This window comes from Ranitomeya imitator, chromosome 10 (assembly GCF_032444005.1).
Source record: "Ranitomeya imitator isolate aRanImi1 chromosome 10, aRanImi1.pri, whole genome shotgun sequence".
Taxonomy (NCBI): domain Eukaryota; kingdom Metazoa; phylum Chordata; class Amphibia; order Anura; family Dendrobatidae; genus Ranitomeya; species Ranitomeya imitator.
In genome coordinates, this window is record NC_091291.1 from 103,285,255 (window position 1) to 103,298,401 (window position 13,147).

The 13,147-nt window shown below is 40.7% G+C and overlaps 1 protein-coding gene across 5 annotated transcripts in view; it reads right to left on the reverse strand.

Annotated features, from left to right (window-relative positions):
- Positions 1 to 13,147, reverse strand: part of KCNAB2 (potassium voltage-gated channel subfamily A regulatory beta subunit 2) — a 254,260-nt gene that overhangs the window by 197,218 nt on the left and 43,895 nt on the right. Inside the window, exon 1 of one of the 5 annotated variants that reach the window (XM_069741825.1) lies at positions 11,309 to 11,335. The exons of the other annotated variants lie outside the window; for them this stretch is intronic. The gene's annotated coding sequence lies outside the window, so the exon portion shown is untranslated. Of the gene's footprint in view, positions 1 to 11,308; positions 11,336 to 13,147 lie in introns of those variants that run through there. 5 annotated transcript variants of the gene reach the window in all.

The window sequence follows — 13,147 nt, forward strand, 5'->3', positions numbered from 1 at the left end:
TCACACGTCAAACGGGAAGCAAACTGTCTGTGCATGAGAGGGCCGACTCAAAAACAAAATGTACGAGAAAGTCATCTATGAAGGTCCCACCATCAATAGGAGCGTGGGACAAATCTAGACTGGATGGAGCCAACTCTAAAAAGGACCCATCACAAAGACAAATATATACAAGTGCTTCTCACTAATTTAGAATATCATCAAAAAGTTAATTTATTTCAGCTCTTCAATACAAAAAGTGAAACTCAATTTCAAGTGTTTATTTTTGTTAATGTTGATGATTATGGCTTACAGCCAATGATAACCCGAAAGTCATTATCTCAGTAAATTAGAATAATTAACAAAAACCACCTGCAAAAGCTTCCTAAGCTTTTTAAACGGTCCCTTAGTCTGTTTCAGTAGGCTCCACAATCATGGGGAAAACTGCCGATTTGACTGATGTCCAGGAGGCAGTCACTGACACACTCCACAAGGAGGGTAAGCCACAAAAGGTCATTGCTAAAGAAGATGACTGTTCACAGAGTACTGTGTCCAAGCATATTAATGGGAAGTTGAGTAGAAGGTAAAAGTGTGGTAGAAAAAGGTACACAAGCAACCGGGATAACCGCAGCCTTGATAGGTTTGTTAAGAAGAGGCCGTTCAATAATTTGGGGGAGACTCACAAGGAGTGGACTTATGCTGGAGTCATTGCTTCAACAGCCACCACATACAGACATATCCAGGACATGGGCTACAAGTGTCACATTCCTAGTGTCAAGCCACTCATGACCAATAGACAACGCCAGAAGCGTCTTACCTGGGCCAAGGAGAAAAAGAACTGGGCTGTTACTCAGTGGTCCAAGGTGTTTTCAGATGAAAGCAAATTTTGCATTTCATTTGGAAATCAAGGTCCCAGAGTCTGGAGGAAGAGTGGAGAGGCCACAATCCCAGGTGCTTTGAGGTCTCGTGTGACGTTTCCACAATCACTGATGGTTTGGGGAACCATGTCATCTGCTGGTGTCGGTCCACTGTGTTTTATCAAGACCAAAGTCAGCACAGCCGTCTACCAGGAAATTTTAGAGCACTTCATGCTTCCCTCTGCCGACAAGCTTTTTGGAGATGGAAATTTAATTCTCCAGGAGGACTTGTCACCTGTCCACACTGCCAAAAGTACCAATACCTGGTTTACAAACAACAGTATCACTGTGCTTGATTAGTCAGCAAACTTGCCAAACCTTATCCCCATAGTTAATCCATGGGGTATTGTCAAGAGGAAGATGAGAGACACCAGACCCAACAATGCAGGCGAGCTGAAGGCTGCTATCAAAGCAACCTGGGCTTCCATAATATCTCAGCAGTGCCACAGGTTGATCCCCTCCATGCCACGTAGCATTGATGCAGTAATTGATGCAAAAGGAGCCCCGGACCAAGTATTGAGTGCATTTACTGAACATACATTTCAGTAGGCCAACAATTTGGATTTTAAAATCACTAGTCAGCCCGTGAAAATTTTTCGCACATTGGTTGTGTCAGGGGCGCAGACAATTTCAGGAAAATCAAGCTGGTCAAGTGTTAATGTATTTAATAAGATGATGAACACAGAGAGGTATTTATATATGTAGATTGGTAACACAATAAATTGGTCTGATAAGTAGAGGCTGGAAAAATGTTTTGAGGTTGTGGTGCCACCTGCAGGTTATTGTTTTTTTCTACAGGTTTCTGAAACTGAATGTTTAAACTGTATTTATTGATCAAATCGTGAATGTGTGGTTTGTTTGTGTCTTTTCTTGCTGAAGGGGACAAGTCTACCTTTCAATAGGTGTATTATTTGTGTGGGGGGGGCAAAGTAATCACCGAAAAAGCAGTGCATGTTAACAAATGTGTTTGCATATGTGACTCACCTGCACTAAGAGTAGTAAAAAGCATATGGCCATGTGACCTTATTTAAATATGTAATGACAAAAGGATAAAATACCTTGACTTAATAACTAATACAGATAATACGATGCCAAGAAAAGTGCCCCCAAACACAGTATGATACCCCCACAGAATTCCCCTACAGTACCCTCCACACGCTTGGTATGAAGACCCATCACAGTATGGGCCCCACATAGTCCTCCATACAGAATAATGGGGTCCACATAGTCCTCCACACAGTATAATGGACCCTACATAGTCCTCCGTCCGTATAATGGCCCCCACATAGTGCTCCATACCGTATAATGGCACCACATAATCCTCCATATCGTATAATGGCCCCACATAGCATTTCATACCGTATAATAGCTCCCACATAGTCCTCCATAACGTATAATGGCACCACATAGTCCTCCATACCGTATAATGGCACCACATAATCCTCCATATCGTATAATAGCCCCCGCATCGTCCTCCATACCGTATAATGGCCCCCACATAGTCCTCCATACCGTATAATTGCCCCCACATAGTCCTCCATTCTGTATAATGGCCCCCACATCGTCCTCCATACTGTAAAGAGGCCCCCGCATCGTCCTCCATACCGCATAATAATAATAATCTTTATTTTTATATAGCGCTAACATATTCCGCAGCGCTTTACATTTTTCACACATTATCATCACTGTCCCCGATGGGGATCACAATCTAAATTCCCTATCAGTATGTCTTTGGAATGTGGGAGGAAACCGGAGTGCCCGGAGGAAACCCACGCAAACACGGAGAGAACATACAAACTGTTTGCAGATGTTGTCCTTGGTGGGGTTTGAACCCAGGACTCCAGCGCTGCAAGGCTGCAGTGCTAACCACTGCGCCACCGTGCCATGCATAATGGCACCATATAATCCTCCATACCGTATAATGGCCCCCACATAGTCCTCCATACCGTATAATGGCACCACATATTCCTCCATATCGTACAATGGCCTCTACATCGTCCTCCATACCATAAAGTGGCCCCAACATAGTCCTCCATTCCGTATAATGGCCCCCCACATCGTCCTCCATACCGTATAATGGCCCCCATATAATCCTCCATACTGTTTAATGGCCCCCACATCGTCCTCCATACCATATAATGGCCCCTACATAATCCTCCATACTGTATAATGGCACCACATAATTCTTCATATCGTATAATGGCCCCCACATCATCCTCCATACCGTATAATGCCCCCACTGTCCTCCATACCATATAATGGCTCCCACATAGACCACAGAATCGCTGGACAAATATAATCACTCTTGGGGCCATATTTGGCCAGCAGGCCACAGTTTGATATGTGGGACATAGACTCTTAACAGAGGAAGAGAGCAGGGTCTCTAAAACAACCTATTGGAAGTACCAATCCTAAAACTCAACATTGACCCATATATTACATATGTATATGAGCTTAACTTAAAGGTCCAAGACTTTTCACTCAAATATAGTTCACAAATTTGTCTGTATCTATGTCAGTGAGCAGCTCTCCTTTGCGGAGACGTCTATCAGCCCCACTCAACATCGACCCAGAGTCTTGCCACATTACTCAGGATATAAAGCCAAATTAGAATTTCCATATGCATATGTTTCAGGTTTTATACTTATTATTGCAAAGCAAAACTGATTGACTCAGTGAGAGGCCTTGGACAAGGGTCTAAGGGATAAAGATTCTCATTGTGGAGAGCACAAAGTTGGCATAGGGAGACTTGAAGGCCATGCAAGGCTCACAGGAGAGCATTACATGGACTATAAGTCTCAAAGTGCCAACTTGGCGCTCTCCACAAGGCAACAACACACTAAGCTATCAAATGTTTGGCAGTGGGTAAACACTTAACATGAATCCGTGTCCCTGAGAAAGACTTATAAACGCCAGATATAATGCATTGGACTGGTTGGCATTTTCAGCATTGAGGACTCTTGGGGATGTTACAGAAGATAAACAACTGGATGTAAAATTCTAAGCGTTCACAATCTAGAGTCTAAATATTGGCAAGTCATTTACAAATTGGTTTCCCCCAAACGTTCATTGTAATATAAAGTTAAACCAGATAGTCTTCACCCTCCCTGGGTCCAGCGCCATCTCCACCAATGCTATGGTCTCAGGGTCCACTTCATTATTGCATTTGTGCCACCTTTGTCTAGTTTTGGTTACGATTAGCCTCTAATTGAACTTTTAATTTAAAACTTTTTTAAAGTCCATTTTAGGCCGCGTTCACACATCTGTGCTTAAACACGTACGTGGAAAAAACGGTACCGTGTCATCGGTGTTTTGGATCAGTGTGCTGTCAGTGTGTCCGTCTTTTACCATCAGTGTTTTTCTGGTACAGATAAAGAAATAAGTGTTTAACACGGGCCGGACATCGACGCCATCCGCGTGCTGTACGCGTTTTACACGGACCCATGGACTTGTATTTGCCTTTCTCATCCGTGCTGCAGGAAAAAAAATAACGGACATGTCTCCGTGTGTTTTCCCACACAGTCTGTGTAAAAACACGGCCATGTGCATAGCAGCATAGATTATAATGGGTACATGTGGAGTCTGTAAAAGAAAAAACAAAACAAAAACCTAATACCAGACGTAATGGAAATACGGAAATACGCCCATGTGAATGAGGATTATATAGGTGTTCCCCTGCATTTTTTTTTTTAATGTCCCCCACTATCCGTGATGTTTAGGGTTTCCATATTTTTTTTATCCAAATTTAAAAAAAAAAAAAAAAATTGCACAATTTGGAGCAGATGTGATCCCGTCCCACCCAGAGAGTGATGTTAGGTACGCAATTTATTTTGGTGCCATTTTTGCAAAAATGAGTGACTTTTTTTTCCTATGAAGCAGATTAGGCACCAAGAACATTTCAGGGAACTTTAAATAAAAAAAAAATAAAAAAATGAAAACATGTAACTCAGCGCATCGCTTTACAATGAAGTCTACCCACCCATCTTGTCATCTATACACCTATCCCCCATTTATCTACCTTTCTTCTATCTATCCTCTGTCTAGTTACCAATCCATTTAATCTCAGCTCAACTTTATCAAACTTCCATCTTAGATCTATCAATATTCATATGTATCCTAATATCTATTGCAGAAATCCATCATCAATCCATCCCATAATCAATAAATCTCTTACCTTCGTAATATGAAGCTATCCACTATCTACCAAACATCTACTTACTATTAATATCCATTGGCGTTATCACTCTGCGGGCGCTTTCTCACCAATCATTTTTCCATTTATTACCGCTTTCAAAAGCCATAAGCTTAATGTTTGACCTCAATAAATTAGGAGGTTAATCTAAAATTTAGCCCTACTGACCACTAAGTGGACCACAACCAATATCCCCGTACAGCAGCTGTTGTCAGGATCTGCACGAGGCAACAAGGCTGTTACTGTGGGGCTAATACCCATGTAATAACTATTAGCTGGGGGTGTACACTACAACAATGGCTTCATTGTCAGATGTCATGTTCCCGTAGTCTGATGACACACGGCACAGAAACCATGGCTAGTGTTTATAGCCATCTACAACATAGGTTCAAAAGCTTTGACTTCTGTTCACCCAGCTTTCCTGGAGTCTCGAGCGGAAGATCTGACCAGTTATGCATTGATTGCGGCAGTCAGGCACTGTGAGGAATCAGAAATCACAGTGATGACCTGTGGGGTAGCAGAAAATCTATGCATATAAAGGTAACCCAGCTTTCCTGGAGTCCTGAGCGGACGATCTGATCAATTGAGCATTGATTGCAGGAGTCTAGCACTGCAAGGAATCAGACATCACGGTGATGACCAGTGGGGTAGCTGGAAATCCATGCATATAAATGGCACCCAGCTTTCCTGGAGTCCATAGCGGACAATCTGACCAGTTATGCATTGATTGTTGCGGTCAGGCACTGTGAGGAATCAGACATCACGGTGATGACCAGTGGGGTAGCTGGAAATCCATGCATATAAATGGCACCCAGCTTTCCTGGAGTCCATAGCGGACAATCTGACCAGTTATGCATTGATTGTTGCGGTCAGGCACTGTGAGGAATCAGACATCATGGTGATGACCAGTGGGGTAGCTGGAAATCCATGCATATAAATGGCACCCAGCTTTCCTGGAGGACGGAGCAGACAATCTAACCAGTTATGCATTGATTGCTGCAGTCAGGTACTGCAAGGAATCAGAAATCACAGTGATGACCTGTGGGGTAGCTGGAAATCCATGCATATAAATGGCACCCAGCTTTCCTGGAGTCACGAGCGGAAGATCTGACCAGTTATGCATTGATTGCTGCAGTCGGGCACTGTGAGGAATCGGACATCACGGTGATGACCTGTGGGGTAGCTGGAAATCCATGCATATAAATGTCACCCAGCTTTCCTGTAGTAAGGAGCAGACAATCTGACCAGTGATGCATTGATTGCTGCAGTCTAGCACTGCAAGGAATCAGAAATCACAGTGATGACCTGTGGGGTAGCTGGAAATCCATGCATATAAATGGCACCCAGCTTTCCTGGAGTCTCGAGCGGAAGATCTGACCAGTTATGCATTGATTGCTGCAGTCGGGCACTGTGAGGAATCAGACATCACGGTGATGACCTGTGGGGTAGCTGGAAATCCATGCATATAAATGGCACCCAACTTTCCTGTAGTAAGGAGCAGACAATCTGACGAGTGATGCATTGATTGCTGCAGTCTAGCACTGTGAGGAATCAGACATCACAGTGATGACCTGTGGGGTAGCAGAAAATCCTTGCATATAAATGGCACCCAGCTTTCCCAGAGAAATGCCCTTGAAGATCAGTGGTTTATATTAAAATACACAAAGACGCCCTCACTTCAGCACTATTTTATCAGCAGATTTAATTGATATAAACATTTGAGTCACTTTTGTAAATAAACGACAATATTGATCTGACCCTGATGTTGTGTGTTTTCTTGTCTAATGTTACGATATTGTCTGTTATTTGTGCAACGCTATAATACCGGGGCTCGGTAATGTCTGCAAAGTCACAAGAGTTTCTGATGCGCCTCAAAAAAAGTTATTTCAAACAAATTCTTAGAAAAAAAAAGTTTAAAAAAAGTCACAAGATAAGGGTATATGGACAGAAATTAACCTTAGAAAATCCGAGTTTTTAAAGCAGGAGATGCTTAGGGAAATGCTGTTGATTTTTCCTTTTCGATTATTTTTGGTAACATCTTTGATGCCGGCGTTTTATTTCTACTTGCGCTGTATCCGCTCACGGATTCTGATCGCTTGGTGTCTTTGGAAACGTGAATCAGTTAATAGACTGAACATATGAACAGCGAGTCGTTTCTACACCGCACAGCGTACGTTCATTCTTTTAAGCGTTTTTGCTGCAGTCTTTTTCTAGGAGGCTTCCGGAGTGGATCCACCTGAATAAAAAAACCATTGTGAGCACATTCCCTAAGGGGAGAAAAATATGAATGTGCAAAACTGTATACAAGTCACAGGTTGTGCACCTCCGTTAGTGTAGGTTCACATGACTCTTCTCCTATCAGAAAAACAACCAAACAAAAAAAAAATAAGGTCAGATTATTCTAATCAGAGTGGCATCAGTTTTTTTCGGATGTGAAGGAATAAAAAAAAAAAAAAAAAGTTTTTCCACCTTCTCCATTTTGTTAGTCCATGAATATTGGATTTCACTCAGATGTCATCAGAGTGTGATCTGATGTTTTTCTCAGATACACAGACTTGCATTGAAGCTTTGGATTCGACACTTGGATCAGAATCGGACATGTCACTAACTTTTCACGAAGATCACTCGGTCCGAGGAAAAATAAACAGAAATGTGCAAAGGTACGAGTGCTATCCAGGAAAACAACGGATAGCACTCATCCGAGATAATCGGTCCTGTGCACGAGTCCTTACGGGATACTGCTGTGTAGCCATCTGCAGGTAAATGGATCAGAACCTCCCACTCCCGTCTCCAAGACTTTACACGTGCTGCGCCGATTCTTTGGAATGCACTACCTAGGTTAATACGATTAATCCCCAATCCCCACAGTTTTAAGCGTGCCCTAAAAACTCATTTGTTCAGACTGGCCTACCGCCTCAATGCATTAACCCAACGATCCCTGTGTGGCCTATTTATAATAAAAAAAAAAATAAAAAAAAAAAAAGGTTCCTCGCATCATGTTCTCATACACTTTATGCAGTATTAGCCCTCTGTGTCTGTACTGCTACATACTTAGGCAGGTAACTGGTTCATGCAGCTTTACATGAACACCTGAGCCTTACACTATAGCTGGTCCGAATAACTAAAGCAATTGTTACCATCCACCTCTCGTGTCTCCCCTTTTCCTCATAGTTTGTAAGCTTGCGAGCAGCAGGGCCCTCACTCCTCCTGGTATCTGTTTTGAACTGTATTTCTGTTATGCTGTAATGTTTATTGTCTGTACAAGTCCCCTCTATAATTTGTAAAGCGCTGCGGAATATGTTGGCGCTATATAAATAAAATTATTATTATTATTATATTATTATCTGGTCCGGTGTTCCCCAACCAGTAGCTCTTGGGACCGTACAAGCGGCCCCTGAGCGATTGGCAGAATTCGACCTTTTCTTACTTTCGACTCTGCAAAAACTCTTACTGTTGCCCTTATACATTCTCGTCTGGACTACTGTAACTCTCTACTAATCGGCCTCCCTCTTACCAAACTCTCCCCTCTCCAATCTGTCCTGAATGCTGCAGCCAGGATCATATTCCTCACCAACCATTACACCGATGCCTCAACCTTGTGCCAGCCATTACACTGGTTACCCATCAAGTCCAGAATTCAACTTAACACTCTCACCCACAAAACGCTCCACTATTCAGCACCACCCTACATCTCCTCCCTCGTCTCAGTCTACCACCCTACCCGTGCCCTCCACTCCGCTAATGACCTCAGGTTAGCATCCACAATAATCAGAACCTCCCATTCCCGTCTCCAAGACTTTTCACGTGCTGCACTAATTCTTTGGAATGCACTACCCAGGATAATTCGATTAATCCCCAAAACCCACAGTTTTAAGCGTGCCCTAAAAACGCATTTCTTCAGAACACCTCTCTAATATACAGTTTTGCTCCACATTGGAAAGTGGCTCGGAACCTATACAAAGTTGCAGACTTTAGACCGTCATCTGATCTGTCACAACAAACATAACATCGAAACGTAATTCTTACAAGAACGTACACGAAAAACGTCAAGTTACAGCAAGAAGGACGAGCACACTTATACTCGACGCACCGGTGACCCATTTTCTCAGGTTATTCTCTCCGAGTTCCTGTCCCTAAAGTAATTCTAAAAAGGCAGAACGGGGAAAATGGGAGCACTTTAACCCACCGACGCAAGACAATCGATGGCAAGTGACTGCTTAAGAAACCTTGGGTAAGAATATTCGCCTCTTGGCTGCAGGGAGAGGGGACTGTAGCGCATTAATAATTAATTAAAAGTGTTTAAATAAATAACGAATGATCTTATCCCTCATCATCTTTGTTTGACACTCGTTCCGAATTCTGCGGAAGAAGATCACAATGACCTTGATTTGTGTCAAGCAGGAAGGAAAAAGAATTACTATCCGGCTGAGCTACGAGCTCCACAAAAATAGGAGATTTTTATTTTCTCCCAAAGGGGTTAAAGCTCAATCAAAATATCAATTCAAACATGAATAACCCCTTTAAAATGATACAAGTGTGGTTGCCTGTACCCACCACTAGGGAGAGTTTTCAGTAAGCTCTTAAAAGGGGTTGTCCACTTTTGTGCACAACTTTGTTTTGTATTGCTCAAATCCATGCAACTGGGTCTGAAAATCATTTTAGCAATTTGGTTTCGTTAAAAAATTTGGCACGGATGGCCTTCTATAGCCGCTGTATTACACAGTCTATGGATGGCTGCAGAATGAGTTAACAGGGTTATAATAGGCAAACAGTGCGACATTTTTTAATTAAATCCAATTGCAAAAATAAATTTTTAGCCCCAATTGCATGCATTTAAGGAAGAAAAACAAACTTGCAGCAAAGGTGAACAATCCCTTTAAGTGACATCTAGTGGTGACTGTAGAAAACCAGACTTTGTAGCTCTGCAACAATAGCAAATGGTTAAGGGTTAAAATATAAAAAAATACAAAAAAAATCAAGTAACGTTGCAACACACACACACACACACACATTTATTTAAAAAAATTGCCAGGCATGATGAATATAGATGGATGAATGGATGGATGGATAGATAATACCGTAGATAGAATTAAGGCATCACAGCAGCACATTTCAAGATGTGTTGGCTTTGATGGCACTATGTACATGTATATGCCAATATACCGTACATGGACATTCATTATGCAGTATGCCTGGCTATAGCATGAATTATTTTATTATTAGGAAATATTATATTTTTTTTAATTTTTCTCCACTGCCTTTTAATCTTATCCTGGAGTACTGGAATTGGCTTAAAGAGCTCTTTCAAGTTTAAAAACAAGGTAAAGTCCTAACACAAATAGAATAAACTAGATAGTTAGATAGAGAATATATATATATATATATATATATATATATATATATATATATATATATATATATATATATATATATATATATATATATATATATATATATATATATATATATATATATATATATATAATCAATGACCCGTCCTCTAAAAAAAAAAAAAAGAAAAAAAAAAAAGTTTAAAAATATACATTTATTCTTTTTTTTTTTATTGCGTTTTTTTATTTATATATATATTTATTTTTTTCTTTTGGATGGGGGGACCTGTTAAAATCTAAATTACTCGTGACAGGGCAAAAAAAACAATATATATATATATATATTTTTTTTTTTACTTAATTGTTTTTCTTTGCCATGTCACGAGTAATTTCTATTTTAACAGGTCCCCCCCACCCAAAAGAAAAAAATATATATAAATAAAAATATAAAATAAAGAAAAAATATAGAACAAAATAGTGTACAAAAAAAAAGAAGAGAATAAATGTATATTTTTAAATTTTTTTTTTTTTTTTTTTTTTTTGAGAGGACCAGTCATTGGTAAACTGGATTTCACACCTCCCATAAGTTGAATATCAAAAATATCAAAAAAATTGTAAGTCATCACTAATAAAAACTAATCTTAGTATTACCCACATAAGCGTATGTGTAGACGGCACGTCCCACATAGGTTTACATCAGTGGTGATAACTGAGCACAGTTCAACCAGACTTAAAAAAATGTAAAAACATAAATAAAATCCAATAGTTGCAATAATTAAATGCGTCTTGTAAATACACCGGCCGGGAACAATAAACTTAATTTGGAAATACACTTTAGAAGCCTAATACCACGGAGGGGGGAAGCGTTGGACTGCAATACAAAAATCACTTACCTCCGCGCCCGGCCAGAGAGAAGACCTGAGAGGTAAAGACCAAGGTGAAGGGAGATGCAATCTAGAAAAAGCCACCGATCTGCAAATATTGCCGCGCACACAGGGAGGAAAGCATTTTATTCAGATCCCTCCCTGTTCAAAATCAAGATGGGTAAAAGCTTTTACTACTCAGCTGAAAAATCCATTTAGGAGTGGCTAGGTAGAAGGAAAGGGATGGGGGGGACATAAAAATAACACTGCTGCAGAAACAATGCTCTCACATACTGAGTCTGCAAGTTTGGGTCAATAAGACAGGACATGAGAATTCTCCTTGGCGGTGATACATAGTGACAGTTATGACAGATACAAGCGCCACAAAGAGAATGTCACTCACGTGGCTTTACACACACATCAACAATATGAAGCTGCAAATCAACAGTTTGCGGGGCAATGGGTTATGGCAGGACCACCGTACACAATTATGCACGTAGTGACCGGAAAACAAATTGGGTTAATGTAGTTTTGTGCGTGTCGATAGCGTGCGAGTGCAAAACTGCAAGATTAAATCAAGGACTGGAGGACAAATCTGGTGGGGTTACATCACAAGCTTCAGTTTATTTCTTATGGAGAAACAATTCTAATATTAGGGTACCGTCACACAGTGCAATTTTCATCGCTACGACGGCACGATTCGTGACGTTCGAGCGATATAGTTACGATATCGCAGTGTCTGACACGCTCCTGCGATCAGGGACCCCGCTGAGAATCGTACGTCGTAGCAGATCGTTTGAAACTTTCTTTCGTCGTCTAGTGTCCCGCTGTGGCGGCATGATTGAATGGTGTAACATATATCGTATACGATGTGCGCATAGTAACCAACGGCTTCTACATCGCACATACGTCATGAAATTATCGCTCCAGCGTCGTACATTGCAAAGTGTGACAGCAGTCTACGACGCTGGAGCGATATTGTTACGATGCTGGAGCGTCACGAATCGTGCCGTCGTAGCGATGAAAATTGCACTGTGTGACGGTACCCTTAGTTGCTGAAGGAAATACCAAGTTCTTCTGTAGAGGTGTTCAGGGTTTGCAAAATGTCTCATTTACTACAGGAGGCTTCCCCCATCATGACATCATTTATCTCACAAGAGGCTTTATCCTAAACTTATTGTCGCCTCCTGCTGAATGGAAATTGCATGAACCGACTCAAAAATGGGGGAGGGAAGTGGCAATCACTCCAAAATCATTTGCGGTCATGGAGTAAGTGGACTAAAAATGCTACCCATCTATATTAAATCTGTAGCAATTACTAAAAGAGTGGCCCGATATACAAATACATACCTGCATTCTATGGACAAGGGTATATTAAAAATCAGAGCCCTAACTATAACTATACCCCTAATATACCGTAAATACTATAATACGCCCCCTATGTACAAGAATATAACTACTATAATACTGCTCCTATGTACAAGAATATAACTACTATAATACTGCTCCTATGTACAAGAATATAACTACTATAATACTGCTCCTATGTACAGGAATATAACTACTATAATACTGCTCCTATGTACAAGAATATAACTACTATAATACTGCCTCCTATGTACAAGAATATAACTACTATAATACTGCCTCCTATGTGCAAGAATATAACTACTATAATACTGCCTCTATGTACAATAATATAACTACGATAATACTGCTCCTATGTACACGAATATAACTACGATAATACTGCCCCATGTACAAGAATATAACTACTATAATACTGCTCCTATGTACAATAATATAACTACTATAATACTGCTCCTATGTACAAGAATATAACTACTATAATACTGCCCCTATGTACAA